The sequence below is a fragment of the Streptopelia decaocto genome (genome assembly GCF_964273445.1).
Source record: "Streptopelia decaocto genome assembly, chromosome: 2".
In the NCBI taxonomy this organism is placed as follows: domain Eukaryota; kingdom Metazoa; phylum Chordata; class Aves; order Columbiformes; family Columbidae; genus Streptopelia; species Streptopelia decaocto.
The window spans coordinates 52,500,949-52,506,948 of NC_138655.1; positions in this window are offsets into that span (position 1 = coordinate 52,500,949).

Below are 6,000 nucleotides of genomic sequence, written 5' to 3' on the forward strand. Positions count from 1 at the left end.
AGAAACAGGAAGAGAAACGAAAGGGGAAAGCTATGGTATGGAAAGAAAATAACACAGAAGTATGAAGGTCAAATCTAAGGCTGGACTGGCACAGGTCTGTTAAAGGCAGTGGTATCAGCAGGGTCCACTCAGCTTAGACTGCTAAGAACATCCTTGAATCAAGGACCAGTGTTTCCACAATGGACCCTGGGCTTGGAGTCATGGCAGGTCCCATGGTAGAGCATTTCTCTTACTATCTGCTTGTACTTTTACTATTGTTGGCAGTGGGCCTTGTTGTTTGGTGTATTTGTTTTTCTGTATTTCACGTTTTACAAAAGGGGAGGTAAAAGATATCATAGTATAAAATGAATGTCCTTCATGTGACAGATCTGTACTTGTCCCAAAGAGGCTGTGGAATTTTTGAACAAGAATACATATAGATTTATGTATATATATATGTATGGGTAAGCTGAGATAAGGAGGTGGTCTGCATAGTTTTAGTTGGTGGAGTCATGACTGATATCAGTCTCTCATTTGCTGTTGAACACAGTCCTGGTTCCCATGTTTCCCATGAAAAAAATGCAGGAAAAAATATTAGGAACAGAAAAGAGGTTTAAAATTATTTAGAGGGCTGCAGGAAGTGTTTTGCAGTCAAAGACTTTAAAAGCACAAGCTGTTTAGCTTCCTCAACAAGAATGCATTAGGATGATTTGATTACAGCAGCTAAGACACTTACTTAACTTAATGGGCAGAAAATAGTGAGTGAATAAAGGGATCTTTAGTCCGAAGACAAAAGACCTGAATTGCCCATAGCTGGAAGCTGAGACCATGAAACCATTCAGATAGGCAATGAAGCATACATTTTTTTTTTTTTTAAACAGAGAGCGTGATTAACTGTTGGAACAAACCAGCAAGAAAACTAATGGATTCTCCATCTTTTGAAATCCTCAAGTGAAAAAATGAATGCCTTGAAAGTCATGCTTAGTCACACACCAGTTAATTGGCTCAAAGTAAAAGCAGCAAGTGACATAATGTCCTGTTTTATATAGGAGGTCAATTTAGATTATTATAATAGTTCTCTTTGGCTTGCCAGTCAATGAAATACTGCAATTGCCAAAGGCCTGTATTAAAAGAAAAATAGTGCTTTGAAGTTAAGCACTCCAAGGGTAAAGAAGACAGAATTAAGGTTATTCTAATAATCTTCACTGTGCTCCTCTGTGCATTTGCATTGTGATGCACTCTTAACTGCTTAGTCACTCAGATTTTCCTCTCAACATGGACCATTACCAAAGTTATAATCCCAAATCCTTAGAAATCAGACTCTTCTATTGCTTGATGTAAAGAAACAGCTCCTATCTCCTTTATGTGGGTTAGCACTTAGTGAGGGGTGCAATGAACAAATAATTGTATAAAGGTCTGGGAGAATGAAAGGCACTTTGTATCAATGTCATGTTAATTAAAGTATGGGAACTCTGGATCTTCAAGGAAAGAGGGTAGCCTACTAGGCCATCAAATTTATCCTATCTATTCTGAAAGGCAGCACTGGTCTGGAGAGAGCATGTTCCTGTCATATTAAGAACCAACCTTCTGTTCATAAGTGCAGATACAGGAGATTGGTCACAGCCCAGTTGTAGAATACAACGTATTTTGCAGGGAAGATTTTCTTTCTCCTTTTTTCTCTCTCATTTTCTCTCCCTTCAGTTGTTTCTTGGCTGTCTAGCATCTTCCAGAGGCTTGTTAAAGAGTCCTCAATATTTGTTGGACTGAAAAAAAATTGTAGTTATGAGCAAATAATGTGTAGCTGTCAACAAAATACTTTCCTCCACTGTCAGTATAGACCATAGTGACAGGTGGCCACAAGTGATTTCAAGGGATCACTATTCAATAGCTTAAATTCTCCTCACTTTGTAGAGACCTATTCATGTGTTTTGGTTTGTTTTGTTTTTTAATATATATGACTGCATCATTGATGTCAATTCACTCAAGGAATTACCAGAGTAGAATGCTTCTAGCAAAGGAACAAAGGTTTGGTGTGTTTTTTTGTTTGTTTGGGGTTCTTGGTTTGGTTTTGTTGTTGTTTTTTTTTGTTGGTTTGGCTTTAAAAATAAATAAATAAATAAATAAATAAATAAATAAATAAATAAATATATTGTTTTTACCTTGTCTTACCAGAGCTAGATCCAGAGCACACACCACCAATTTCTTTTTTTCAGCTAGTTTCCTGTGAAGTCCAACATAAAAAAAACCCTAACACTGAGGCTTTCTGAAGCTCTGGTCTGACCGTGTTTTGCTGTTGACTTTAAACTCAGCACTCTTCAACAGTGTTTCAGGGCACCCTAATAGGTGTAGGTTGGCTTTGCTACCATTGGAAAGCTTGAAAATGTGCCATTACATTGTAGCTGGTAATGTTTAGCCTATGGCAAAACAGTCTGACTATGACCTCCAGAGAGGTGTTTAGATGCATTCAACTGATGAACAAGAATTCCCAGGGATAATATACATTCTTATGTATACTGGTAAATAGTTACCAAAATTAGAAATGCAATGACTATAGCATAAAAAGGTATAGTCTAGCAGGTATGGCAAATAATTCTGTTTGCAATCATTCTGCCGCAGCAAGAAGTTATAACACTGCTGAGTGCTTCCTGCTGAGGCAGGAAAACTATGAATTTTCCAGAGCTGAAGAGCCTGCATAAAAGGGAAGACTTGAAAAGATCCATGGGATGTAGATCCAGCACACTAGAATGATAACTGGCTGTGGTGTGCCACTTCTTCTTGTGTCATGGTGTTGAACAGCTGGACTTGGTCTGAGAACAGTGTTGGTTGTTCAGCCACAGGACTGTCAAAATTTCTGCCAAAACAGACTTTCCTTACCAGCTTGTTTGACCAAAGTTCTTTCAGCTGCTTCTGTCCCCAGTATAAATGCATGTGTTCCTCAAAACTGATAGAAGACATTGAAGACATGTGGGCTTTGCAGTCCCTATCATGTTGTGTGCTTCAGTACCATACAAGTTGCATGAAATACAGGAAGAATAACTTTCATTAAGTTACAGGCTCATGTGAATTATTAGCCCCATGGAAATAAGTAGAAGTTACATTTGCTTCGTTTGAAGAATTTGTTTTATAACCACAGTCCACTAGAGTCTTTTGCACAGAGCACATACAAATATTTTCAGCTGCTGTGACTGCCAGACTACTTGGAGCAAGTGAACATTGCTCAGTCTCTGTAAGTACAAAGAGATTAATAACAATCATGCCTTATCATCATCCCAAACATTACTCATTTCATTTTACCTAATGCATACTTTGGACTCGAATGCCCACCAACATCTCAGCCAAAGCTGATATAACTATGGCCTATGATAGCAATATAACAAGCCTTTTTGCTTGATATGTGCTATGATTTCAAAATAAGGTAGAGTTACATTAATCACAGTACATCTGCAGCAGGATTTGCAAACTTACAGTCTGATTATTTTATGCATCAGCAACTAAACTAATCTGTATTTACTGTTCAATCCCAATTTATTATTCACAGAATTCAAGGTGGATGGCTAAGCATTGTTCTCTACTTTCTAGCTTCTGCAGCTTTCTGTCCTGGTTTGTTGTTTTTTTTTTTTTTTTTTTGTTTTGTTTTGACATGAAAGCAGAGAGATGGTTTCAGAAATGTGGAAGAGAAACACATGCTAAAAATGAACCTCTTTTTGGAAATCCCTAGAGAAGCTTCATAACTTAGTCACCAATAATCCAACTGTGACACTGAAGAAGATAAAGCAGCTTCTCAAAGATCTTCCATAAATAACACAGTATATATGCGCAGTTGGGGAATTATTACAGCACTTTCTCAGTCCCAGTGTCTGTATGTAAAGTAAGTCAAAGGAGGAAGGGATAGAGAGGATAGAGGAGAAGAATTTTCACAGCATCGCCATAATAGCTCTGGCTACCCTCTGTCAAGTAGAACAATTTACAGGAAGTAATGCCTTCAGTCTGGATCATCACTTCAATGGTGGGTCTCATGCAGGTAAAGTCAATTGAAAGTCTATAGAGTGCTTTAAGGTTCTGTCTCTTCATAGGCTTTTTCATTTAAAGTATCAGCTCTGTGTAAATCAAATGCAACTGGCCATTGCTGATCTTCATACCCCTTAGGTGAAGATATGTTCAAATAAAGCAAGTGTGTTTATCAACAGTGCTATTGCATGTTGACTATCATTCTCTCAGTCTACCAGCTAACCACAGTCAAAACAGAATTTTCTACCTGCTGGCCAGCACTGTCCATAATGGTATCACTCACTGTAATGATAGTTAGGGTTATTTATGCACTTTTTTTAGTTAGAGATGTTTTCTAACTGCAGCAATTTTCAGATTTGCTCCTGTATTAATAAGATATATAGTTAGTAATGGAAGTAAACCAAATTTAATTGCAACAGCCTTATATGCATTCAATTATATGCTGTCATAGCTGATAAAATCACAATAAGCAATTTTCCATACCTATTTAAGCAAATAAAAATGCTAGGATGGCTCTTGCTTCAAATACACTCATATGAGGGAATGTGGCTGTTGTTGCTGTTAGACCATCCTGTTAGTTGTTCCCATTAGTGCCCATGGGACTAGTCCTTGAATGTGCTGGGGGCAGCTTAGGCCATATGGTTGGTACCTTAAAAGTAGAAGCCCCAAATTCAGAGAAGTCTTTAAAACAGCCTGAAACTTAGCAGAAGCAAGAGTAAAATGACAGCAGCTATAAACATCACCTCTTACATTGATATAGTTTCTGTATATGTCATTCATTTCTGTAGCAGAAGCCCTTCTATTTAGGTATATGACATACACAAAGCATTTCAGAAACCATCATAATTTCATTTTTATCCTGTGTGGTACCTCACATTCTGTTGTAGTGTGCAGGCACTTAGGAGGGCAAGTGCTTGTAAGGTGGTGTACCACATACAACCCACACTTAGCTATGTTGTAACACTCTCCAGAGCCAAATTCAGAGAAAATTATCAGAGTTAGGGTTTGTTTGAGGATCACTCAACATATGTGTGCATTTTGCAAGATTCTCATCTTCTGTCTGTCACTGCAGAAAGGAATACATGTTCTTTAATACTCACGTTATATATTTCCATGTTTTGAGACATGTCCCTAGCAAAATTCCCACCTGCATATATGAAGCTGTGCCTCCTAACTCCCACTGCTGTGCCCAATTAATTTGTATTTGCAGTGTGACAAAGACACAGCAAACAATATCGGATCTAAGGGACAGTTTTTCCACCTAGCTGATATTTCTTTGTCACAGGATACTTCTGGCTGCCTATGATGAGATCATGGAGAACACAGGGCAAATATAGCCACACTTTCATAGCCTATATTTATGCTTGCCAGCCACAGATAACTTTGTCTGGCTGAAACATGGCTTTTTAGACCTCTGCCCTGAAACTTTAGAAACACAAAATCCACCCTAGTAGCTGAACCCTGAGCTCATGCAGGACAGTGACAGTGTCATCATTCAAACCATAAATTTCATCAGTTCTTGGTCATTTGGCTTTCATATCGCATGAAAATGGTGATTAATCAAGAAAATTGCCATCTGACCTTCACTGCTGAGCTTCCATCAGTGCTGAACTGTGTTGTATTATTAGCAGACATTTGAGTGCTGCAGAGCAATGAAGACAGAGAGAGTCACCAAGAGTGAGATCTAGAAAGAGAAATTACTTCAGAGGGAGTCTTCTGAAAGACCTGGGAGATGGCAGTTGCCTCTGAAATTTATCTCAGGTCTAGAGCAAGGTTTTGGTAAGTCTGATCTGATAGCTATCAGAAAATTATTATTATTATTATTATTTTTAATGTGATGTATAACAGTGTCCCAGTTTCAGCTGGGATCGAGTTAATTTTCTTTCTAGTATCTGTGTTTTGGATTTAGTATGAGAAGAACATTGATAATACACTGATGTTTTAGTTTTTGCTTGGTAGCCAAGGAATTTGTGCCTTCCCATGCCCTACCAGGTGCACAAGAAGCTGGGAGGG